Source organism: Phyllobates terribilis, unplaced genomic scaffold (genome assembly GCF_046119375.1).
Source record: "Phyllobates terribilis strain yellow unplaced genomic scaffold, ASM4611937v1 Scaffold_5__5_contigs__length_657084704, whole genome shotgun sequence".
NCBI classification, from domain to species: domain Eukaryota; kingdom Metazoa; phylum Chordata; class Amphibia; order Anura; family Dendrobatidae; genus Phyllobates; species Phyllobates terribilis.
The window spans coordinates 183,497,035-183,524,844 of NW_027362765.1; the positions used below are offsets into that span (position 1 = coordinate 183,497,035).

At 40.5% G+C, this 27,810-nt stretch overlaps 1 long non-coding RNA gene and 1 other non-coding gene across 3 annotated transcripts; one reads left to right on the top strand and one right to left on the bottom strand.

The window, feature by feature from the left end:
• Positions 1-26,888, top strand: LOC141271034 (uncharacterized). 2 transcript variants are annotated; one of them, XR_012321802.1, is made up of 5 exons: positions 1-187; positions 4,324-4,578; positions 7,353-7,474; positions 16,726-16,899; positions 24,591-24,685. It is a non-coding gene; the product is annotated as an uncharacterized lncRNA (long non-coding RNA). The 2 variants fall into 2 exon arrangements; XR_012321801.1 differs by lacking the exon at positions 24,591-24,685 and adding an exon at positions 26,720-26,888 and having other exon boundaries at positions 3-187.
• Positions 12,056-12,127, bottom strand: TRNAC-GCA (transfer RNA cysteine (anticodon GCA)). The gene has a single exon. It is a non-coding gene; the product is annotated as a tRNA-Cys (tRNA).
• Positions 26,889-27,810: the final 922 nt, after the last annotated feature.

The window sequence follows — 27,810 nt, forward strand, 5'->3', positions numbered from 1 at the left end:
TTATTGTAAACTTTAAATTAAAATAGTAACTCCATGATCTCCCCTGTCATGGAGCTATTATTTTAATTTAAAGTTTTCAAAAAAGAGAAGTTTTAACTGGATTCTGAGCTGGATACTTCCCTTTTCGCTATGTACCACGTCTGGTCAGGATGAACTTTCCGTGCTCCGGCACACAGAACTGCAATAGGTGAGCTGGCTTTTTTTTCTATTCTAAAGTGTTGTTTAAACTCGCCACTGCACTCCACACACCCCGGTGGTTATCACTTGGGATGCAGGAGAAAACGAACATCGATGTAAGCAGAGAAGTCAGTGGGAGGAAAACTGAGGGCAGATGGTAGGGTTATTATACTTGTGTATTTTTACCCAAGCAGGCAGTTATCAGTAAATACAAAACTGGTCAAAATCAGAATTAAAGGGGCTGTCCAGGCTTGGTGCTCATGTCTGCAGTCACTTTATGTTAATATTGAATGAATTGAATAGTTTTAATTCGATTGTAATCTATTGTATTCTATATATTGTAGAGTTATAATAGAGTAGGAGCAACCCTAGAAGAACACAGAAGATATACAAAAGTTGTGTAATGCCTTTTTGTGAATTGTAAAGCTTGGATTTAAGAAATGGATGTGGTGCCTAGAATGTTCAGGAAGCTGGTCCATGATATTGAGGAAACAAAATGATTATATTAGTGACCCCAGCTATTACCATTTCCATTGAAAGCTATAGTCATTTCCATTTTAAAGCAATGTGAATTTGTGATGCTATCCTGGGATACTTGTAAATTAGGTCGGAGCACCATGGAGGTTTGTTTGCAAACAGGAGCATAGATGGATTCTTGGTAAAAGGTAAGAAGGAATAAGAAACATGCAACTTTAGGGCCTGTCCATCATAAGTGTGATGTGGATCAAAGTTTGAGGCAAACGAATAAAGAAGTCAGGGGAAGATATAAGAAATATGTGATGGACCCTATTGGAATCAAGTTAACCTGTCAACTAGCCATCTTGGTATTGAGAGTTGAATACAAAAATCTTGTTACCATTTGATCATTTAAAGTAATTTTGGTGTCTGCTGGGTACAGTTCAAAGTACAGATATGTCCAGGATTAGTGGGTAAAATTTGGCACAAGAGTTGAAAAGATGTAGAAATAGGAAAGTTCTATGTGTTGTGACAGAGTAGATAAAAGTTTAGCATGTGTTGAAGTTTATAGCATTCTTGAGGTGGAATCTCATATTTCTCTATGAATTGTTGTGTGGTTGTTAGTTTGGACCAAAGTGTGAGATGTTATAATGTGTTTATAGTCCTGTAGCTATCCACTTTCTAAAGTAAAGGCCCCTATACATATTAGGTGGCCATCGGTTTCCTAAAAATATCTGAATTTATGATGGCTAGTCTCAACATTGAGCAGGTAGGGCTTGCTCTTTCTGTGGTGTATTAAGCTTGGATAACCTCTTTAGTGATTTTGTATTTAGAGGGAATCTGTCACCGCCAAAACTGAAATTAAACTATTTAGACCTTATATAGGAGACTTAGTCCCTATAAAAATCCTTCTGGTGTTGTAGATTTTAGTAAAAGTATTTTAGAGAAAAACTATTTTATTAAATACAGTACAGACCAAAAGTTTGGACACACCTTCTCATTTAAAGATTTTTCTGTATTTTTATGACTATGAAAACTGTACATTCACACTGAAGGCATCAAAACTATGAATTAACACATGTGGAATTATATACTTAACAAAAAAGTGTGAAACAACTGAAAATATGTCTTATATTCTAGGTTCTTCAAACTAGCCACCTTTTGCTTTGATGACTGCTTTGCACACTCTTGGCATTCTCTTGATGAGCTTTAAGAGGTAGTCACCGGAAATGGTCTTCCAACAATCTTGAAGGAGTTCCCAGAGATGCTTAGCACTTGTTGGCCCTTTTGCCTTCACTCTGCGGTCCATCTCACCCCAAACCATCTCGATTGGGTTCAGATCTGGTGACTGTGGAGGCCAGGTCATCTGGCGTAGCACCCCATCACTCTCCTTCTTGGTCAAATAGCCCTTACACAGCCTGGAGGTGTGTTTGGGGTCATTGTCCTGTTGAAAAATAAATGATGGTCCAACTAAACGCAAACCGGATGGAATAGCATGCCGCTGCAAGATGCTGTGGTAGCCATGCTGGTCCAACAGTGTCACCAGCAAAGCACCCCCATACCATCACACCTCCTCCATGCTTCACGGTGGGAACCAGGCATGTAGAGTCCATCCGTTCACCTTTTCTGCGTCGCACAAAGACACGGTGGTTGGAACCAAAGATCTCAAATTTGGACTCATCAGACCAAAGCACAGATTTCCACTGGTCTAATGTCCATTCTTTGTGTTCTTTAGCCCAAACAAGTCTCTTCTGCTTGTTGTCTGTCCTTAGCAGTGGTTTCCTAGCAGCTATTTTACCATGAAGGCCTGCTGCACAAAGTCTCTTCTTAACACTTGTTGAAGAGATGTGTCTGCTGCTCGAACTCTGTGTGGCATTGACCTGGTCTCTAATCTGAGCTGCTGTTAACCTGCGATTTCTGAGGCTGGTGACTTGGATAAACTTATCCTCAGAAGCAGAGGTGACTCTCGGTCTTCCTTTCCTGGGGCGGTCCTCATGTGAGCCAGTTTCTTTGTAGCGCTTGATGGTTTTTGCAACTGCACTTGGGCACACTTTCAAAGTTTTCCCAATTTTTCGGACTGACTGACCTTCATTTCTTAAAGTAATGATGGGCACTCGTTTTTCTTTACTTAGCTGCTTTTTTCTTGCCATAATACAAATTCTAACAGTCTATTCAGTAGGACTATCAGCTGTGTATCCACCAGACTTCTGCACAACACAACTGATGGTCCCAACCCCATTTATAAGGCAAGAAATCCCACTTATTAAACCTGACAGGGCACACCTGTGAAGTGAAAACCATTTCCGGTGACTACCTCTTGAAGCTCATCAAGAGAATGCCAAGAGTGTGCAAAGCAGTCATCAAAGGAAAAGGTGGCTACTTTGAAGAACCTAGAATATAAGACATATTTTCAGTTGTTTCACACTTTTTTGTTAAGTATATAATTCCACATGTGTTAATTCATAGTTTTGATGCCTTCAGTGTGAATGTACAATTTTGATAGTCATGAAAATACAGAAAAATCTTTAAATGAGAAGGTGTGTCCAAACTTTTGGTCTGTACTGTATGTAAATGAGGAGGCGTGGGTGTACCCTTAACGTGGCTAAGGGCTCGGTGCATCTTTCCACCCTCTCAATTAGAATACTCCACTTCTCCCCTCATAGTGATTGGCAGTAGTGATGAGCGAGTATGTCTCATTAACCCTTTTGGCGAGCATGCTCGGGTGCTCACCGAGTATTTTGGCATGCTCAGCATTTCTTTTATTGTCGCCGCGGCGGCATGTGTCATGGCTTTTAGACAGATGTGACACATGCAGAGATTTCCTGTCAAACAGGCAATCTCTGCATGTGTCACATCTGTCTAACAGCCGTGACACATGCCGCTGCCGCGGCGACAATAGAAGAAATGCCGAGCACGCCAAAATACTCAACGAGCACCCGAGCGTGCTCGCCAAAAGGGTTAATGAGACATATTTGCTCATCACTAATTGGCAGCGCTCAATTTGGAGTGATGTCTGATCTAACTCCCCAACCCTTCACACATTGACACTGAAGCGGCCGAGCGCCTGCATACAAAATGTGTGTGTGTGTAGAGGCAACATTCTCATTCCCCTGTCCGCTCGCTGCACACAGACTTACAAAGCAGCGATGATGACAGGAGAGGGATGAGAGCGAGCACAATGTCAGTGTGTGCGCACTCTCATACCCCTCTCCTGTGTATAGCTGTCGTTCCCTCCATACAAGATCAGACAGCAGTGACAGACTGCTATCCGCAGGAGAGTGCTGAGAAATCTGACATTGCATATGTTGGCACTCCAAAGTGAGCTCTGCCATTCACTATGAGGGGAGAGGTGGAGTATTCTAATTGAGAGGGTGGAAAGATGCACTGAGCCCTTAGCCACACCAAGGGTGCACCCACGCCTCCTCATTTACATATCTAATAAAAAGTATTTTCCTGGAAAACACACTTCCTAAAATCTACAATATCAGTATGATTTTTATAGGGGCTAAGTTCAACATATGAAGGTCTAAATAGTTCAAATTCAGTTTTGGGGATGACAGACTCCTTTAAGACTAGAAGATAAAATTTTCATGGAGAAATGCTATAATGTCACTAGTATGGATATTACTGCAAATACAGTTGCATTTACTATGCAAAGTAATTAAAAATAAGATCATATTTTCCTGATAGATAAAAAAAAAAGTCCAAATTATATATATTGATGTGGACACAAAACTGATTGAATAAATCCAATGATCACAAATTGGAAGACGCATATAAGTCTGATATGCTGGACAGAGGTGTACACCCCCTTCTTCACACTCCACTGCCTCCCACCTTTCTCCTGATTCCATCCTCCAAATTACTGACTGATGGATATATAAAGGGATGCGCTGCAAAACCTCCAAGAGTACAAGTTCCTTCTGCAATAAAAGAGAACTGCAGGTGAGTGGAAAAACCTTTAGTCAGATGTACAGTATAGCCATCAGGAAATAGAAAAGACACAATAGTCATAAGTTATATTATAGCAATAATATTATGTGTAGAGAAAATTGTGCAATATCTGTTTAGCCTTGCAATGTATAGAAGTCAATAATAATGATTATTATTCAATTAATATGTTTTATGTATTCGTAAAATATTAATATATTTGTAGTTATTAATTACAAATTAATAATTTTGAAACTAGAGTGTATAGGAGATTTCACAATTGATTTTATTAATTAAGTTTGTTCTATTTTTTAATCACTACAGTTATAATTAATCATTCATTATGCATGCAAATGTATCTTCTGAAAAGTTATAGAAATTAAATTGCATATATCAAAATTATAAAGCGGCAGTCTTAACTTTTGCTATATTTTCTTTTCTGGTGACAATTATATTAGAGTATAAAGTGGCCCATATGGATTTAGTTCATATTTGCATTACTTATAAAATGCCAATTCTGAATCTCCCTTTCTTACATCTCTGCACTGTTCAATAAATAAATGGCCAACTGGGTGTCATTCCTACAGCTTAGGCTGTGTTCACATGTCCAGTACTTATCAGTTAGGACGGATCCGGCAGCAATCCATTGAGAAAAAAGTTGTGCAGATACAACTTTTTTTGTCCTCCTGAAAAAAAAACTGATTGTAACTGGATCCGCTTTTTTTAACACTGAAGTCTATGGAAAACGGATCCGTTAAGTAGCCATCAATTTTCCTCCCATCTGTTTTTCACTTACTGGATCAGTTTCAAATGGATGATTACTTTACAGTTCACATTTCCAATAATAATTTATTTGAAACGGATCCATTTTCCATAGACTTCAATGTTAAAAAAAATGGATCCATTTTTTTTTTTTTAGCCAAACAAAGTTGTGTCTATATAACTGATTATTGCTGGATCCATTTCACATGGATGATTACTGGACATGTGAACTTAGCCTACACACTATGACATCATATGCCATATAATAGGGCATAAGTACTAGCAGGAAAGTATGGTGTATTTTCATGCATGCCAATATAAAGTCTCCTCGAACACTTTGCCTGTGTCATTCAGCCTGACTGTCATTCGGAAAGCAAATTATCATAATGTCATTGATAAATATGCTCCATTGTCCTTAACACATAAATATCCCCTATTCCAAATTAGTTGCGTATATTTTATTCATCAGCTGCATCTTTTTTGGTGCAGTCTTTTCATACTCCATGATGCCTGAGCAGGGGCGTAGCTAAAGGAAAATAGGCAGGACATGTGCAAAGAGCGCAGCCTGCAGGGAGGTACCGTAAGTGGGGCGTGAAGAACTGTAGAGAAGATGGATCCTGATCTGGATTCATATATAATTGTATGAACTGGCAGATACAGGAAAGCCTGAATAGCCTTCCTGTCCTGCTAATTCACACGTTCAGTATTTGGTCAGTATTTTACATCAGTATTTGTAAGCCAAAACCAGAAGTGGGGGATAAATACAGAAGTGGTGACTTGTTTCTATTATACTTTTCCACTGATTGTTCCACTCCTGATATTGGTTTACAAATAATAAGGTAAAATACTGAGCATTTGAACGTGTCCTTATTTTCTTACTATAAGGCTGCATGCCCACTATGCGTTTTACAAGCTTTTTTGCTGCGGAATTTCCTCAGCGAAAACGCTTGGTAATACGTGCCCCATGGTCCCCAATGATAATCCGCATGTGCTGTGCACATACTGCGGAAATTTCTGCTGCGGATTATCATTGCGGAAAAAATACTCAGCATGTCCATTAATTTTGCGGACACACAGCGTAATTGCCGCCATTGACTTGCATTGAATCGCATATTATCCTTATGAGCACATGTGCACAAGCGGATATTATGCGATTCAATGTGTGGATGGTACCCGGGTCTGGAGAAGAGGAGACTCTCCTCCAGACCCAGGTACCATAGAACCTGTTAAAAAAAGAATTTAAAATAAAAAATAATGATTATACTTACCTTCTGATGGCCCGCGGTGTTTTCTCCGCTACGTCCGGTCTGTTGTATTGGTCGTGGTGGTGTGAAAGGACCTGCCATGATGTCATTTGGTCATGTGACAGGTCACGCGACCGCTGCCGTCGGCGGTCGCGTGACCTGTCACATGACTCAATGACGTCACCGCAGGTCCTTTCACACCACCGCGACCAATACAACAGACCGGACGGAGCGGAGAAAACACTGGGGGCCATCGGAAGGTAAGTATAATCTTTATTTTTTACCATTCTTATTCATTTTTTAACTATTACTTGGTCACACTATATAAATCCATGTCGGTTGCATGGATTTATATAGTGTGACCAAGTTGTCAAGCACTTTTCCAAGTGATGCTAAAATCGCTTGGAAAAACACTTGATAACCCGCATGCGGAAATGCATGTGAAGAACGCTTCTACCTGGCAGGAAAAACGCATGTAAAATCCTCATGCGTTTTTCCTGCCAGGGAGAAGCGGAAAAAATCTGCAGCATTTCTGCATCGAGGGCTCTTAGCCTAATGCAGCCAGGGGTGCTTGATTGGGAAGGACCTACACAAGTCTGTGTAGTATGGAGTGGCAGTCCCTTCTATCAGTGACCACCCTGGTCTTCCACATATGTAACTACATGTACTATAATATACTTATTCTAGTTTTTCAGTGGTGTTATTAAATGAGGATGTATATTACTACATTTAGTCTTGATGCATGATGCCCTGGTTGTTAATATCAATTGCTGTTGCACACAGGTGACAATCAAAAAATGAATCCCTCCATCTTGGGAGTATTTTGTCTGATGTTATGTGTGCAGAGTCGATCTCTGCATAACGAGCGACTAAATGCATTGGATTTGTCAGAAAACCGAGACCTGGTGAGTATATTATATTAGTCTATGTTTAAGTTGTGTATTAGTAAATTTACTTAAAGAGGTATTCCAGGCTTACTATATTCAATGACCTGGGATCGGTAATCAATATCAGATCGGTAGGGGTACAACACCCGGTACACCAATTAATCAGTTATTTTAATCTCCAGCCAAATGTGAACAATGAACAAACCAAACAGCACAGCTCTGAACACTGTGTAGTGACCGTTCCCAAGTACCGAAACTCAGCTCCTTTTGAGGCTGTAGAAGCTGAGCTGCAGTACCAGAAACAGCCACTACACAGTGAATGGCGCTATGCTGTTCAGCTTTATTCATTGCTTACATCCAACCACCCCAGCTGGGGACAGCTGATCAATAAAAGGGGCAAAGGTTGCATCCGCACGCGGGCCCTGGAGCCTTGAGACATATGAAAATACCATTACTATTAAAGATTTTCAATAATTGGGTGCCCTGTTGGAGCTTTTGCATTGAGGTCCACAAGCTTCAAGTTACACCACTGTGAACCCCTACAGATCTGATACTGACCCATGGAAAAGTAAGCCTAATAGTAATGTTTTTATTTTCTTATTGTAGATTTTATTTTATTTCCTGAACAGCACACATCTTGCCAGAGCTTCTGTTAACATATGATTTACAGCACCCACATGAACCATAGGAACCTATAGTGAGGAAAGCGACAGACTTCTATAGGAAAGTTTACTAGCCATCTTCTGTGACTTGTTATTGTGTAGGGGCATTGGGTGGGTGGCTGTGGTTGTGTGTGTGTGAGGGGCGAGGGAGTGCTGAATCCATCACTTATTGGGAGTGGTATCTCCGGTGTTATCTATTAATAGGTGATATTCATCATTGTAACCCTGTCATTGATGATGAGATGCCTGCTGAGAAGTGATCTCTACAGCCTATTATGAGGGTTAGTGCCAACGATGCTTTGAGCAGGGGGTTGGACCAGATGACCCAGGAGGTCCCTTCCAACTCTACCATTCTATGATTCTATGATTCTATGATGCAGATTTGATGCAGAGCGTTTTTGCCTCTCTGGCAGAAAAAAACGCATGCAGATTTACATGCGTTTTTTCTGCCAGAGAGAAGTGTTTTTTCAGCGTTTTTACATGCGTTTTTTTCAAGCACTTTTCCAAGCGATTTTAGCATCACTTGGAAAAGTGCTTGACAAGTTGGTCCCACAATATAAATCCATGCAACTGGCATGGATTTATATTGTGTGACCAACTTAGATGCTTTAAATGCTGCATCTATAGTAAAAAAAAAAAAGAATTAAAAGTTAAAAATAAAAAAACTGTATACTCACCTCTCCAGTCTCTTCCCGGCAGCGATCCTCTCTCTTCGGCGTCCCGTGGTGTACTGGCAGGACCTGCGGTGACGTCATTTAGTCAGCTGATGGTCACGCGACCATCACCAGACCGCTGACGTCAGCGGTCACGCGACTATCACCTGACTAAATGACGTCACCGCAGGTCCTGCCAGTACAGCTCAGGCCGCCGAGGACAGAGGAAGCGGCCGGGAGGAGACCGGAGAGGTGAGTATACAGGTTTTTTCATTTTTAACTTTTTATTTCTTTTTTTCACCGCATGGTAGCCGGGATGAAGAGGAGTTGTAGTCTCCTCTTCATCCTGGGTACCACACGCACCGCAATTACTCCGCAATTCGCGGCCATTGAATTTAATTGAAACTCTGCAAATCCACATATACCTGTGGGTTTGCTGCGTTTCAACGTTCCTCAATGGCCGCAAATTTGCGGCGTAATCGCGGTAGAAATGGTCATGCTGCGTTTTGCAACGCAATGCGAATTCGGCGCGCTAATTAGCGCATCATGTGCACAGCACATCCGAATTCACATTGCTTTGCATGGCAGACGGGTTTACAAGCGTTTTCGCGGCCGTAAAAACGCTGCAAAAACGCTACAAGAACGCTATGTGGGCACATGGCCTGAGACTCAGTAGTCACAGTTATAACCTGGGATAAAAACAAAATGGGCAAACACCCTGCAGTGGTCATAGTACAAACTGCAATGTTTCTCAATTTTTCTAAAATATAAAGTGACATGGAAAATCACAAAAAAAATGTAACAATTCTTAACATGTTTAAAGGAGTTGACTCATGATCATTAATGGTTAAAATTGCAAACTGCTTGTAAAAAAACAAGCAACTTAGCAATTTACTGATTAAAAATCCTCTGTGTTCTCAAGGACAGAGGGACATTTAATTCTATTGCGTACTGCTCATTGCTTAAGTTAATGGCCAATACAGCAGTCTATCAGAGGTTACCGGTCTCCTAGGTAAGTAGCTTGCAAGTTCTTTTCAAAACAGCTTGTAGGCGCTGCTCGGAAGCTGGTTAGATCACTGGATTTGGCTACCTTCAGTGTCCCTGGGCTTCTCCAATGCTGCAGCAGCAAAGCTGCCCCTGCTTGCAACAAGAGTGCAGTTCGAGCCAGTGGTGCAACCATGCCATGGGCCTGGGCTGTCAATCATGACCGCATCGCAGAAAGCCAGATGGTGGAGGAGTGATCTGCTTCTGAGAAAACTCATTTCATTTGCAAACTTGATAATTTTCTAATTACGCATTCTATTTAAACAGATATTGTAACACTAATCATCTACGGCATATCCGGAAGATATACCACTCATGCCTGAGGCAGCTCCAACCTCTAGGGCTATCGGGAGAATAGTATCCTCTCCACTGAATTAAACAGATCATGAAGAGGTCCTGTTCTCCTATCGCTATACCACTAATGCACAAAGTGTACTTTCATTTACTCAGGAAAAACTATAGAGCAAGAGCATTAGTGATTTTGCCCTATATAGCTGCATGGACTGGCCGAGGTTCACCCTGTCTCTTAGGTTTTAGTCAACAGCACTGTACACTCATATTACCCCCAACTAGTCCATGCTGCTATTAACGGCAAAATTGCTCATGTCAACAAATTAGAAAGACTATTATTACACATAATCATTTTTTTTGCATTACTGAAAATACACTTTAAAAGGGGTTGTCCAGTGAAAACAAGTTATTACCTATCCAAAGGATAAATGATAACTTGTTGATCGTTGGGGATCTGACCGCTGAGACCTGCACCGATCAACAGAACCGGGAATTTTGAAATTTTTATCTCCATCAGAATGTAGAAGTGCATATGGTCGCACTGCGCTCTGACTTTTCCAGCAGCCCCATAGAGAATTAAGCACCATAGAGAGCGGTGGTCGAGCATCCAACCTGCCAGTCCGTTTTGCAACAGGAATAAAAGTTGTCCATTGGGGATACAAATTCTCAGATCGACTAATCTGTGCAGGTTCCAGCAGTCGGACTCCTACCGATCAGCAAGCTATCAGATATCCATAGCTATATAACTTGGACAGCTCCTTTAATTAAGGGGGTAACTCCCTGAAAACTGCTCAGAACATATTTAGACATTCTTGTTTTTTATGCAGTGGCATAGCATGGAGAGGGAACAGCAATAGGGGCTGTTGCCTAGCACACCAAATTCTATGGGGGCACAAAATTTCATCCCCCATTGTCAAATTAGCCAGGATTCCAATGAGCATTTACTTTTTGGAGCAGTGCCCGCTCACCAGGAGTGCCAGCCCGGCAACCAAAAAGAAAACATAGCTCTCAGTAGAATGAAGCAAGCTTTCTAATCTTGGTTGCTGCCTATGCAGAGCTCAGCAGCCGATGACAAACACATCTCGCCAGCTGTGCTCAGCATTGACAGCAAAAGTATTGAATTAAAGGTGTTTCACTGTGTTTGATACAGCGCTCTGTCTCTCCTATCACATTTGTATGAGGTTAGATTGGCACCTACTGAAAGTTATCTCAAATTTAAAAAAAAGTGTTCCCTAGGTTTATGTTTAGGGCTTTGATTAGGACTTAGGGTCAGGTTTATGGTTAAAGCAGTAAAGTAATTATATACAAAAAATGTATAAAAGTAAAAATGTAAAAAAATATATAACAATGTATACCGTACCTTTTTTATTTTTACATTTTTTGTCTGACTTTAGCAAAAAGCAGAAAAATCTACAGGGTCAAAGGGCAAACTATAGTTATCTCAATATTTTCCTAAAATATATGTGATTGGGAGACAAGGGGTTCAATACTGGAAAAGTGGAAGAGACTCAGGGAGGACTAACGTTCCACAGGTTAAGGTGCGGAAAATAGTTGCCTTGCCCCGGGCATAGGCAACACGCAATGCCACTGATTTTATGCAGGGGTATGATTTAGATTTTGATTACCATAACATAATATAGTATAGTATAGTGTATCTCGCAACACACACAATTTGTGCTGTATAGTGGTAACTGTGATTATTATTTTTATTATTAATTTTATAATTTATTTATATTTCAAAATAGCGACATCCCCTTCTTTTGCCTCTGTCATTACTACCTCCTGTGCAAACCGTTCACTAATTTAAAGGGATACATAAAGATACCTGTAAAAAGAAGAAAGCTGTAAAAAATCAATACTGCAGCTGTCTGCTTCTGAATTCTTAGCTATTTCTCTATAGACCAGCTTGGTGTCAATGGAAGTAATAAGAGACTAAATACAAAAAATGAAGGGGGCACCCGGATTTGAACCAGGGACCTCTCGATCTGCAGTCGAATGCTCTACCACTGAGCTATACCCCCTGCCTATGGCTTTCCTTGAAGAACAGGTTAGGTGTAACCAATGTGAGTCACCTATGTATTTACTTAGCAATGTTTGTATTTTACACCTAGCAGCATGGATGATTCTCATAGGAAAACAGCCATACAGTGACCAAAGGCACAAAGCTCTACACATCTTTTGGAAACTGGGGGACAAGAATGAGGTGGGAGAGGAAATCACCTAGATGACACTATCCACAGATTGTATCTATTAGGCTATGTGCCCACGTTGCATTTATGAAGCAGAAAATTTCTGCTGCATAAATGCAAGTCCTCTCCCGGAAAAACGCATGCGGAATTCCGCACGCGTTTATCGCGCATTTTTCGCGCGTTTATCACGCGTTTTCCACATGCGGAATTGCCTTGCGTTTTTTATGCATTGGACAAAGGCAATTCCGCTTGCGGAAACGCAAAATTAAATGACATGCTGCGGATTTTTGAACGCGGCATAAACGCTGCGGAAAAATCCGCAGCATGTGCATAGAACTTGCGGAATCCCATTGGGGAACATGGGGTGCGGATATACATGCGTTTTTCAAGCGTTTACGCTGCGGAAATTCCGCAGCATATACGCTTGAAAAATGCTACGTGGGCACACAGCCTTTCATGGCAGGTGGTCATCGCCTGTCCCATAGTATTGGGGCATGCTGATGTGCTCTTTTATGGAGTTCTGTAGCTGGCATTGTTATGGTATTAGTGTCTGAAACTATAGGGGTTCTGTGCTAAAGGAAGTTCCCAAGACCCATTATAAAATTTGTAACAGGGTGTCAAACATTCACATTACTGATCTCCTCATATAGGGAAGAGACATTCTGTCCCAACCTGCTTACCCCCTAAGGCTTTAGCACCCAGGTTCTATGGCAACTGATGTAGACAGGTGTAGCATGTGTACGGGCCTAGACCAAAATAATATTTAGGGGTCAGAAACATGATGGCAGTGTTCTATCTGTGGATTGCCTGGATACAACACGTACCCATTATGGTCTGTGGGGCTGTTCATAAGTCCATGTTTTTTGCGGACCGTACATATACGTGTACTATCCGTGTGCTGTCTGGGATAAACATTGTAATGGATAAGAGAATCTTTGCAGTTTATTTATTTAGTTTTTTCATATAAGAAAAACACTGATGATAAAAACTGAAACACTGACCAAATGCTGATAAAACTCGGATACAAAACACTGATGAAACTCGAACCGTTTTTTTCGTAACAGAAAAATCACTGACATCTGAATGAAAAGTCCGGGACGTATACTGAAGATGTGATGCCAAGGTTTTGCAGTAATGATGAAATGTGACCTACAACTTCTGCTAAGTTTGCACGTTACCCAAGTCTGACAAAATAGAAAAAAAAATGTCTCCGGGCTGACAAATCATGTGACATAGTGGCATATTAAACCTTTGGAGGCGAGGTGTTCTAAGCATTTTAAGGGCAAAAGTACAATATAGGCTGAGACTAAAGTCCAATGTAATCTCATGAGGTGAAATAGTTGGAACTAGAGTGCATTGAGGTCATTTAAACTATGCAATTCTGCATCATCTCTGTACACCAGTTTCCTGAGTCATGAAATGCAAATTTATAGGTTTGCCTTTGTTCAGCAATGTTGAAAAAGCGCTTTCATTTCCAGACTCTTGGAGGTAATTTATGTTATATGTTATGTTATTTCTGATATAGTTATGTCAGTCTAAATCATAAGAATATCTATAATTCAGCAATTTTGGGAAAGTGATTGACACATTCTTTTTTATAGGATATGACACATTGCAACTGATTTCTCTAAATTGCTCCAAATCATCTAAAATAATGAAACATACATTTCTATGCAGCTGCAAAAACTCTTGTGTAGTCTTGTCCTGCAGTCTAGTGTTTCTCCCTTTCATCTGCCTATGGGTAACATACAGCTACTGCAACTTTAGTCATTCGTATTTGCTTTCTTTATGGATAACTATATTTTTATTCCTGGTCCTAAAAGTTTTTACTTTTATATCAAATAGTTTTTCTGCAAGCTACACATAGCCGACAACTCAATTCTCCCTTAATAGAGCTAGGGGAATCAATAAATGGGTATTTTTATCTGGTATAGTTATGGCATATCCACACCATAGGGACATACTATACATCTGTCTTAAGAACAGGGCCCCATCGCGTGCAGCAGTGAAATTTCCATACAAGTGAATAACAATTCTCCACTGACAGCAGTGCCCGTCAAGACCCCATTCTTGAAATATATGAAGGTCCCATTTGTAGGACCACATCTACTTTATATGTTTATGGCATGTCCTGTAGATATGTTATAAGTGCGCGAAACAGAAAAAACACTTTAATTTAAAACCCATTTGGATGCTGTTGTTGTAAACCCACAACATGTGGTCAAAAGAGCTCTCAATGGAAGAGAAGTAGACCATCATTAGGCTGAAAAAAAGAAGAAATCCATCAGAGTGAAAGCAGAAGTGTTAGGAGTGGCCAAATCAACAGTTTGGTACAGAAAGATTATACAGTCTGGACTTTGGTAGTTTAGCTCCAGGGGTCAGGTTAATAGGACAGTCATATGCACGATGAGGAGATAAATCCTGACACCCCCTCTCAGAAAAAAACGTCCTCAAAACCAGACAAAAAAGCAGGTAAGGTCTCTGTAGAGACTGCAGAAAGGGAAATGTTTAAACAGTTCTCATGGCAGTAATCTCCCCACTCAATGTTCTCTCTTTTCATTTAAAATAAGCTGTAGAGGCAGATCCTCGGGGAGGATGTCCGCCCATAGATCTTAACAGCTGATTTACATATTAAGAAAACTTTGATTTTTTCTGGAATAAGACATAGCATCACAGATATCAAGGTATCATTTCATTCAGCTTCCTATTACCTACATGCCCATATAGACGGCTTAGGAGGCATGATCTTGCTGACAGATTCCCTTTAATGGTTCAATTTCGTGACAAAATGTACATTTGGTGGAGGAAGGTTGAACTTGATAGACCTAGGTCTTCTTTCAACCTATGTAACTATGTAATTAGAATTACCTATATACTGTAGTTATCAATAAGATGGAAGGAGGACAACATCTCCAAATCTTTTAGCCTGATTCATTAGAGATCTTCTAGGCAAATCTCAAGATATTGCTTGAGCTGGATGACAAGTCATGCTTTTAAGTAACATTATGTCAGATACACTGGTGGCTTTCTTTAAAAGCAATCGATTCATGAAGCCTTTCATTCTTTCATCAAAGTAATCCCTCAATATACGCTGCGTATTGATCTGTAACAATTTATTGTGTGGTAAGTGCACAGATGATACACCCGGATCCTCTATGTAGGGATGGCTAAGAAGAGGCTTGTGATGTGCCCTTATATTGTGTATGTTCAAGCCGGTTTGCTTTCGTAATGCAGTTGGGAATGGAGCAGTGTGTGCTTACATTTGCTTGCTCAAGTATGTGGGATATATTGTATTTATATACAGAGATGCTGAAGAATGCTGAGTGTGCTAGGGTACATGTCATCATTGAAGATATAACTTTTGAGCTGCATTACTGCTGTACAGACTAATTGTAGAACTAAGGTACTTAGCGCACAATTCTTGTGTACCCATCGGCATCAAGAATGCATGCTCCATAGATGGGAACCTATACATTTAAATCTACCTCTCCAGGGGCAAATTTGAAGGGAATCCGTCACCACGTTTTTGCTACTCCATCTGAGAGTAAACCTAAGATAGAGACAAAATGAGCAAAAACCCTACTATAAGCAAGTAAAAAGTAATACATATAAATAACATAGAGTACTTAATAAACACTGTTTTTGATAAAGAAAAGCATAAAAGCCATTCCACCTCGGCAAGGTGTGCCCAAATCGGGACAGTCCTATACTATCTCTAATATTAAAACCTTATGATGTGTCAAAAATGACCTCAATGTGAATAAGGGTAAATCAGAGTAGCATGACGTAGAGACAGACATCTTGATTGCAGTGATGTATCACTTACTGGGCTGCTTGCAGCAGTTTTGAGTTTTGATAAGATCAGTTTTATCTGCTCCAGACTTAGCAGTTGTCTGAATTCTGAGCTCTACATAACATGATCAAGGACTAATTGGCAGCTTTCTGTGTACACTGTGCATAGGCAGAAAGCTGACAATCAGTGGTGGGGATGGGGTTATACAGCATATATGTTATGGCAGCATGTTTTCTAGTCCATTAGTTATAATCTCTTGCTGATAAATCAATGATTTTATCAAAACTACAGCAAGCAGCCCAGTAAGTAATACATTGCTGGAATCAAGATCTGTGTCTCTACATTATGCTGCTCTCAGATTAGGTTGCAAAAACCTAGTGACATATTCCATTTTAAGGCCAGGTAAGATCCAAAGGGGAAATGAGCTAGAAAAGCCCTGCTTTAATAGCAATAATATGAAACTAAAAATGTGTGAAAAAGAAAATTCAGTAAAAAAAAATATTGAATTATTAGTGCTACAACAAATATAATAAATGGCTAATTTATGGTAAGAAATATTTAGCCGTACCTTTTCATTTTTTATAAATTTAATGGAATATGATAATAAAGCCAACTATTTTCCATTTCTCTATTGCAGTTTTTAAGCGCATTGCAAGCATATTTTAGCAGACGAGGCATCCATGTAGACAGAACAGCCCCCTCATACATTATCTTGTCCTCAAAGCCTCGGAGTAGCAGAGATTCTTTTCTTGATGAAGACAGACTTTTAGAGACGCAAATACGCGGTGGTTCCAAGAAGGACATTCAGTGGGTAAGTTGATGCTTTATAAATTGTGCTGGATCAGATTTTCATCAGTTCTTGGTCCATGTGACTGTTTTTACCATCAGGATGTCATCAGTTTTTCTCATGCTAAAAACTAATGAAGATTTCTCAAACTTGTCCTGTTAAACAGTCAGTGAAAAATAACCGGCACATGGATACAAACATGGACAGAACACATGTGTGAATGTGAGGCACAAACCCATTATTGACTTTGGGGCTATTGACATCTCCACGGTTTTGTGGACAGAGTGTCCACAAAAAAACCCACAAAGACGTGTCAGATTTTAATCCAAGTGACGCATCAAATTTAGAAAAAGACCAAAAAAGAGAATCAAGGGCGAGGCCCCAATCAATTTAGAATTCACACGCAAATGGACCCCTAAAATATAACATTTAATATTTAAGTTAAAAAACACAAAAAAATCTCAAAAGCATATTAGAAAATGTATACCCAAATACACATATAACAGCCAAGATACAAAAGGGTCCTCCAATAAAAATATATATACACTGCTCAAAAAATAAAGGGAACACTTAACCAACAGAATATAACTCCAAGTAAATCAAACTTCTGTGAAATCAAACTGTCCACTTAGGAAGCAACACTGATTGACAATCAATTTCACATGCTGTTGTGCAAATGGAATAGACAATAGATGGAAATTATTGGCAATTATCAAGGTGGGGACCACAGCCCCAATCTCAGTACCAATGCTTTCTGGCTGATGTTTTGGTCACTTTTGAATGTTGGTTGTGCTTTCACACTTGTGGTAGCATGAGACGGACTCTACAACCCACAGAAGTTTCTCAGGTAGTGCAGCTCATTCAGGATGGCACAGCTGTGGCAAGAAGGTTTGCTGTGTCTGTAAGCGTAGTGTCCAGAGACTGGAGGTGCTACCAGGAGACAGGCCAGTACACCAGGAGACATGGAGGGGGCCGTAGGAGGGCAACAACCCAGCATCAGGACCGCTACCTCCGCCTTTGTGGAAGGAGGAACAGGAGGAGCACTGCCAGAGGCGTGCAAAATGACCTCCAGCAGGCCACAAATGTGCATGTGTCTGCACAAACGGTATTGCTGTGCACATTGTATTATGATATATTCAGGATTAATTATCCTATAATACCTGTGCGGACCCTTATCTATGACGATGGCTAATTTGGACAATATGTCTGTTTATCTTGGCCAGTGTTTGTGAATTTTTTGCCCTGCTTAATCCCTTTGACAACCTTGAATACAAGTCAGGGATATAAGAAATTGATTTTTTTACTTATATACAGTAATCAATCTTGTATATAAATCCAAATATATTTTTACACACATTCAAGATTTTGCATTTATCACTACCTGTTTTTTTGCTATCATTCATATTCTCTAGGGTCCCAAGGGAGAGCCGCTGAGGAGTGGGGGAAGCCATTTTGCATATTTTAGGGTGTCAACCTCCGCTATCTTGTCTGTTATAATATGCATATTTCGGTATACATTTTCTAATATGCTTTTGAGAGTTTTTTGCGTTCTTTAACTTGCAGTTGTGCTCAAAAGTTTACATACCACAGCAGATTTTTTCCTTTCTTGGCCTTGTTTCAGAGAATATGAATGATAACAAAAAAACCTTTTTCTCCACTCATGGTTATTGGTTGGGTGAAGCCATTTATTGTCAAATGACTGTTTTCGCTTTTTAAATCTTAATGACAACCAAAAACATCCAAATGACCCTCATCAAAAGTTCACATACCCCAGTTCTTAACCCTCCGTCAGGGGCAATATATTTCATAACGAGTTTAGGGGCATTGCGCCTGTCAGGCACAGGCTAGAAAATTGGCTATATTTTCCTTTTTTTTTAAATTTCAATGCTCTAAAAGTGATCAGTTACCTTAATAGGAATGTAATAAATGAGAATACACATAATCAGGTGGAAAAAAAAATGTTTACTAACCAGAAAAGTAATATGTTTCAAAGTGCACACATTTTGCTACTTTCAAAAAAAACCCGACAGTTTTCTTCAAAAACTATTAGTAAACCTAAAATTTAGATAAGCAAAATTATAAGGTTGCTGAAATAGTACTGTACTCAAAATCAGTCACTATCAGATGTTAGCGGTTCACCTGTAAAAGTACACTTGCAGAGCAATGAGCATGATTTGCAGATCTTTTCTGCATGAGACAGGCAAATAGCATTTTTGCAATTTTTACATGCATAATTTGAGAGTCTCCTGAGTCCTGTTTCTACAGTGCAGGTGTTGCATCTCTGTCTTTTGGGTGGTGGGGGAGCTGGTGATTCTTCGCGTTCCTGTTCTGTGGGAAGTTTTCTCTGCCGCATTTGCATGCTAGAGGGTATTCCAATTGTTTTCACACTTCTTCTGCGAAGCTCTGCAATGCCCAGTTCATGAGCCAATGTTTTTAGATAGAGTCCTCTACGCTGTGATCCCAGCTGGTTTCCTATGTAAATAACTTGAGAATTTATTCCTGCCACATTTAGCATAGTGAAAAAAATTACCATTGGCCAGCGCCTGACATTTCTGCACACGCTGAAAGTAGCACACATCTGATCTGCAGTGTCTACACCACCCTTGGTTTCGTTGAAAAACGTTATCATTTCCGGCTTATTTTGTGCTTCAGACCGAGGATCGATCGCATCATCATCATGAAGCGAGGATACAAGAATAACATTTTTGATCTTGCGTGGGACATAGGACATTAAAACTTTGCCTTCACTAAATCCAAACATACTGTGGTATTGTTCTCTCCCTTTCACATTGATAAACTGTGGCGGCAATTGTGTTTTATTGTTTTGCACAGTACCCACATATGATATTTTTCTGGATTTCAAAAAATCAATCAAACCCACATCAGTAAATCAGTTATCTGCAGTTATATTTCTCCCCGAACCATACAAAGGCTCAGCCATTCGCTTTACCACCTCACTCGGTGTGTTGCCTACACAATATGGACCTGCTGGCTGTTTCCTCGCATAAACTTCCATATTGTAGGTATAAGTAATACTGGAGTCAGCAAGGGAAAACATTTTTAGCCCATATTTGTCTGGTTTAGATGGGATATATTGCCGAAAGCCACATCTACCACGAAATCCCGGGAGCATTTCATCAATAGTGACATTTTGACCTAGACAATAGCTTTTTTGACAGGTTTGCACAAATTTTTCAAATATCTCACGAATCGCAGCAAGCCGGTCATATTTTTTTCGCTCAGTTCTGGTACTTCTGTCGTCAAAACGAAGACACCGCATTATAGAATCATAGAATCATAGAATGGTAGAGTTGGAAGGGACCTCCTGGGTCATCTGGTCCAACCCCCTGCTCAAAGCAGGATTCACTAGATCATCTCAGACAGATGTCTGTCCAGCCTCTGTTTGAAGACGTCCATTGAAGGGGAACTCACCACCTCTCGTGGCAGCCTGTTCCACTCATTAATCACCCTAACTGTCAAAAAGTTTTTTCTAATATCTAATCTGTGTCTCCTCCCATTTAGTTTCATCCCATTGCTTCTAGTCTTTCCTTGTGCAAATGAGAATAAAGATGATCCTTCTACAATGTGACAGCCCTTGACATATTTGTAGACAGCTATTAAGTCTCCTCTCAGTCTTCTTTTTTGCAAGCTAAACATTCCCAAATCCTGCAACCGTTCCTCATAGGACATGGTTTGCAGACCAGTCACCATTCTGGTCGCTCTTCTCTGAACTTGCTCCAGTTTGTCGATGTCTTTTTTAAAATGTGGTGCCCAAAACTGTACACAGTATTCCAGATGAGGTCTGACCAAAGAGGAGTAAAGACCGATAATGACTTCACGTGATCTAGACTGTATGCTTCTGTTAATACATCCCAGAATTGTATTTGCCTTTTTTGCTGCTGCATCACACTGTTGACTCATGTTCAGTCTATGATCTATTAGTATACCCAAGTCTTTTTCACATGTACTGTTGCTCAGCTCTATTCCTCCCATTCTGTATATGCTTTTTTCATTTTTATTGCCCAGATGTAGTACTTTGCATTTTTCCCTGTTAAAAACCATTCTGTTGGTTGCTGCCCACTGCTCCAGTTTATTTAGGTCTTTTTGAATCCTCTCTCTCTCTTCTCTAGTATTAGCTATCCCTCCTAGCTTTGTGTCATCAGCAAATTTAATCAGTTTACCCTCAATTCCTTCATCTAAATCATTGATAAAGATGTTGAACAATACAGGTCCCAGGACGGAGCCCTGTGGTACCCCACTTGAGACATTCATCCAGCTGGATGTGAAGCCATTTACAACCACCCTTTGAGTCCGATCACTAAGCCAGTTATGAATCCACCTAACAGTTGCCTGGTCCATTGCATACTTGGTCATTTTTTCAATAAGGATGATGTGAGATACTTTGTCAAATGCTTTGCTGAAGTCAAGATATACTATATCTACAGCATTTCCCTGATCCACCCAGTCAGTGATTCTGTCATAGAAGGAAATTAAGTTAGTCTGACATGACTTGTTAGTTACAAACCCATGCTGACTCTGGTTAATCACTTCATTCTTATCCATGTACTTACATACATGTTGTTTAATAATTTGTTCAAAGATCTTTCCTGGTATAGAAGTCAGACTCACCGGCCTATAGTTCCCTGGGTCCACCTTCTTCCCCTTTTTGAAGATAGGAACAACATTTGCTCTTCTCCAGTCTTCTGGGACTTCTCCTGTTCTCCAAGAATTTTCAAAGATTATGGAGAGTGGTTCTAAAATTTCTTCTACAATCTCCTTCAGTACTCTGGGGTGTAATTCATCTGGACCTGGAGACTTGAACTCATTTAAGTTAGCTAAATATTCCCTCACAATCTTTCTGTTTACTGATAACTTGGATTCCTCTATTCCTTTAAAAGGACAGTGAAGATCAGTTGATGTTACATTTTCTTTCTGAGAGAAAACAGATGCAAAATAGGAATTAAAAAGTTCGGCCTTCTCAACATCCTCTCTTACCATTTCTCCATTTTCATCCTGTAAAAATCCTATAGCATCTTTGACTTTTCTTTTACTTTTGAATCTCTTTATATTCATTACCAAGGAAAATTTCTTAATGCCATCCCCATCTCTACCCCAGAGCTCCTCCAAACTCTGTCGGTTTGCCCTATAGGCGCCTGCAAGATATAGCAAACCAATAAACGCCCTCAGTTCAATTACATCAATAGGGTTGACATCTCTTTCTAATGAAACTGTCCCTTATGGCGTCCATGTACTGATTTCTATGTCACAATTGTGACTAGAATGTCATCAGTGAATAAACAGTTCCAGCATTCCATTTCATTTTTAGCATTCCTTGCAGTTCCTATGACACCAGGAAGGTGGCTCAAAATGTTATGCGAGCGTGTGCGAGAACGTTTAGGGGGTGGCTTTTTTATCCATTTTGTTGTTTTATCTTTGCCCAATTAATATGTTTCTATGTCTTGAGCATCCTCCTCACTCTCTCCATCTTGATCTGTATCAGACACATCTGGACATTCTTCCACATCATCTTCTGAATCAATGTCACTTTCTTCCCCTAAATCTTCTAGCTGTAAGGGGTCTGTCTCATCATCATCAAGCAGTATATTTTGCACTTGCTCAACATGAAGGGCATTTGACAAGTCAAATATTCTCCTCGCCATTTCAGAAGAAAAGCTGAAGCAAGAGAGAGAATATGTGTTAGGGCGCAATGTGCCTGAGAAGCACACTCTTATTTCTAACAAAACCTTCTATGACAAATCCACAAATTTAGCACTAGCTATTCATAAAACAAGCTAAAAAAACAATTGGGATGAATAGAAACAGCAAATACTAACCGTCAAAGGTGTGACGCATTCAGGGGCAATGAGCCTGAAGCCCCCGTCTCACATAGCGAGATCGCTAGTGAGATCGCTCCTGTGTCACGGTTTTGGTGACGCAACAGCGACCTCACCAGCGATGTCGCTATGTGTGACACTTTGCAATGATCAGGCCCCTGCTGTGAGGTCGCTGATCGCTGCAAAGTGTCCTGGACCATTTTTTGGTCGTTGCTCTCCCACTGGTCAGCACACATCGCTGTGTGTGACCAGTGGGAGCAGCGATCAGGCTGGTAACTATGGTAAACATCGGGTTACTAGGGGCACACGCGCACCTAGTAACCCGTTGTTTATCATGGTTACGAGCCTGCTAAAGTGAGCGGTAACCTCCCGCTCACTGTAGCAGAGTGGTAACCATGATAAACAACGGGTTACTAGGAGCGCGTGTGCCCCTAGTAACCCGATGTTTACCATAGTTACCAGCCTGCTCCTGCTTCAGCAGGCTCATAACCAGGAGCAGAACATCGTGGAAAGATTCGTTCCACGATGTCGCTGCTCCCCTGATCGTTGGTGAGCCTGCCTGTTTGACAGCTCACCAGCGACCACATAGCGACGCAGCAACGATCCCTGACAGGTCGTATCGTTGTCGGGATCGTTGCAGCATCGCCAAGTGTGACGGGGCCTTGAGAAGCCAAAACACTGATATCTGATCTTCTGAAGCTCTGCAGCACAAGAGGCTTCTCAGGTTTCACACAGCCTTTAAAGTTAGGAAGGTACTGGGAGGAGGGTGTTTCCCAGACAAACCACTGAAAATAGAGAAATGAAACTAAGTGAGCTGCGCCTGTCAGATCAGTTGCCCCTGACGGAGGGTTAATACCGTGTATTGCCCCCTCTAACATCAATGACAGCTTGAAGTCTTTTGTAGTATTTGTGGGTGAGGTTCTTTCATTTCTCAGATGGTAAAGCTGCCCATTCTGCTTGGCAAAAAGCCTCCAGTTCCTGTAAATTCCTGGGCTGTCTAGCATGAACTGCGCACTTGAGATCTCCCCAGAGTGGCTCAATGATATTGAGGTCAGGAGACTGAGATGGCCACTCCAGAACCTTCACTTTGTTCTGCTGTAGCCAATGACAGGTCGACTTGGCCTTGTGTTTGGGATCGTTGTCATGTTGGAACGTCTAAGTACGTCCCATGCGCAGCTTCCGGGCTGATGAGTGCAAATTTGCGTCTAGTATTTGCTGATAACGTGCTGCATTCATCTTTCCTTCAACTTTTACCAAGTTTCCTGTGCCTTTGTAGCTCACACATCCCCAAAACATCAGCGATCTACCTCCGTGCTGTATTGTAGGAATGGTGTTCCTTTCATCATAGGTCATGTTGATCTCTCTTCAAATGTAACGTTTATGGTTGTGGCCAAAAGGTTAAATTTTGGTCTCATCACTCCAAATTACCTTGTTGCAGAAGTTTTGAGGCTTGTCTCTGTGCTGTTTGGCGTATTGTAGGCGAGATACTTTGTGGCATTTGCGCAGTAATGGCTTTCTTCTGGCGACCATGCAGCCCATTTTTCTTCAAGTGCCACCTTATTGTGCATCTTGAAACAGCCGCACCGCTAGTTTTCAGAGAGTCCTGAATTTCAGCTAATGTTGTTTTTGAGATTTTCTTTGCATCCCGAACAATTTTCCTGGCAGTTGAGGCCGAAATTTTTGGTTGGTCTGCCTGTCCGTGGTTTGGTTTTTACAGAGCCCCTGATTTTCCATTTGTTAATCACAGTTTGAACGCTGCTGACTGGCATTATCAATTCCTTGGATATTTTTTTGTATCCCTTTCCTGTGTTATACAGTCAACTACCTTTTCCTGTAGCTCAGTTGACAATTCTTTTGCTTTCCCCATGACTCACAATCCAGAGACATCAGTGGCTGGATGAAAGATGCAAGAGTCTGTCTGGATCTCAGAAACTCACTCAGCTTTTATGCACACACATTGATTACAAGCAAACAGGTGAGGATGTTACCTTTAGTAGCCATTCAAATGTTAGAACCCTCCTGTTTGTTTTTTCCATCTTGTGTTTTGCGGTCACGTGACCATCTGCCTTTATATTCCAGCGCTGCCCTTTTGGCTGTGCTGGACTTCAGTGTTTGACTGTTTCTCTAGCCAGGTGCTTCTGTGCCTTTCTCTGTCTGTTCGTCTTGTCCTTCTGGGACCTCTAGTACTTTGTCTGTTTGTCTTTTTGTGTTCTGCAACAACTTCTCTGTTTAGGAGGTGTCCCATTTTTGTCCCAGTCCTTAGTTCTTTTAGAGACCCCTCCCCTTATGCTATAGGTCTTTGTTCAGACTAGCCGAGGACTAAGGCGGGTCTGTTCGCTAGGAACAGGCTGCCCGCTACATCGTAGGGATTCAGCTTAGTTTTACTGTAGGGACAGTTTTCCCTTATCTTTCCTTAGTACATGTTGCAGATCATAACATCAAACCCATTTGTGTCAAATTCTGTGCACGTTATCAGGCCAAAATCACCAGGGTATGTGAACTTTTGATCAGGGTCATTTGGATGTTTTTGTTTGTCATTAAGATTTAAAAATAGAAAACACGGTAGTTTGACAATAAATGGCTTCACCCAACCAATAACCATGAGTGGAGAAAAAGTTTTTTTGTTATCATTCATATTCTCTGAAACAAGGCCAAGAAAGGAAAAATTCTGCCGATGTATGTAAACATTTGAGCACAACTGTAAATATTAAAGGTTATATTTTAGGGGTCCATTTGCTTGTGGTTTCTAGATGCATCAAATTTACTCATATAAGTCTATGGGTCCATGAAAATCATGGACAGGATGCCATCTGTGTGTAATCCATTGTAATGGATAGTAGAAGCTTTGCAACTAATTTTTTTGTATTTTTCATATGAGAAAATCACTGAAAAAGCATTGACATCTGAGTGAGGCCTTAGGCTATATATTCACACATCTGTATCTATTGTCATATTTGTGTACAACGGACTGTTTTTATCTCGTGTATCGTTTGCATTGCCCCGCAATTGCATCTGTTTTTCTCCCATCCTTTTTTAAAGACTGAATCAGGTAGACTGAACTTTTATTTATCCATTGACTCTTAACAATGGATCAGTGAAAAACAGATGAAACACGAAAGGGAAACTGAGATTGAAAGTATGTTTTATATGGATCCCCATAGACTTTAAAGGGGTTGTCAATCATGCATGTAGTTGTGGACAACCCCTTTAATGCACCACTTCAGCATTTTTTTTATTTCACTGCTGAAGTGGTATCACTAATCCATGTTCCCTGCCCATAGAAATATACTTCCTGCTCCCTCTGGTGCCGCTCCGGTCTCAATCTGCCATCTTGTGACTGCAGAAATCAGGAAATCAGAGTGGTCACAAGCTCTCAGTGTAAGTCTATGGGAGCCTCGATCTAGCCTCTTTCTGTCTCTCATACAATTACATTGAGGTGTGATCTCCGGCTCGCCATGCAAACACTGGAGTGATCAAGTAGGTCACAAACTGCAGAAGACGACCGGAGCGTTGCCAAGAATAAAAGACGGCGGCAGAAGGCAAAGAACTTACTTTAATGTATCCAGCGGAAAAATAAAAAATAAACCCCAATGAAGTGGTGTTTTAATGGTGAAGTCTGATTTTTAAAGCAGACGACAATAGGACAAGCTCTGAGTTTCATGGCCTGGACACACGGATCCATTTTAAAATGGATGTGTACAGTATATGGATCAATGAAACTCTATTCTATTTTCTGTCTGACAGAATAACGGACAGCACATGGTTGTGTCACAGTGATGTGTGAATATAGCCTACGGGTTAGGTTACTCCACCCTCTTCTTTTGCTAACTTTACTTACAAGATTGATAGAAACATGTCCCTTATACCAAATAAAGTCTAGAAACCCATCATAAAAATTGCTATGTTCACTAGTTACATAACATTTTATGAAGGTCTATTTACATGTGGTGCTATCCTTATGGTTAAATTCTATGTACTGAGAATAATAAAATCTATTCTTTTTCTTTCAGTCCCAGGAAAGTTTTTACTGATCAACATCAAAGAAGACTGCCATGGACCAGACACAGCTTTTTTATTATTGCATTATTTATTTCTATTACAAAAGGGTTAATTTGACAAATTTCAAATGCAACTACTGTGCTATATAGTATACATAATGTAATAAAGTTTCTCGTCAAATTGGCCCGTTATCCAGGTTGTTTTATATATGTGCATTGGATTTCATCCAGGAATTACATTTTCTTTGAAGCTATCATTACTTACCTATAATTTATGTTTTGGTTTTTACACTTTGTGCAGAATTATTAGGCAAATGCGTATTTTGATCACATGATACTTTTTATACATGTTGTCCTACTCCAAGCTGCATAGGCTTGAGAGCCAACTACCAATTAAGTAAATCTGGTGATGTGCATCTCTGTAATGAGGAGGGGTATTGACTAATGACATCAACACTCTATATAAGGTGTGCTTAATTATTAGGCAACTTTCTTTCCTTTGGCAAAATGGTCAGAAGAGAGATTTGACGGGCTCTGAAAAGTCCAAAATTGTGAGATGTCTTGCAGAGGGATGCAGCAGTCTTGAAATTTTCAAACTTTTGAAGCGTGATCACCGAACAATCAAGCATTTCATGGCAAATAGACAACAGGGTCGCAAGAAGCGTGTTGGCCAAAAAAGGCGCAAAATAACTGCCCATGAATTGAGGAAAATCAAGCGTGAAGCTGCCAAGATGCCATTCACCACCAGTTTTGCCATATTTCAGAGCTGCAACGTTACTTGAGTATCAAAAAGCACAAGGTGTACGATACTCAGGGACATGGCCAAGGTAAGGAAGGCTGAAAAACGACCACCTTTGAACAAGAAACATAAGATAAAACGTCAAGAATGGGCCAAGAAATATCTTAAGACTGATTTTTCAAAGGTTTTATGGACCGATGAAATGAGAGTGACTCTTAATGGGCCAGATGGATGGACCAGAGGCTGGATCAGTAAGGGGCAGAGAGCTCCACTCCAACTCAGACGCCAGCAAGGTGAAGGTGGGGTACTGGTATGGGCTGGTATCATCAAAGATGAACTTGTGGGACCTTTTTGGGTTGAGGAT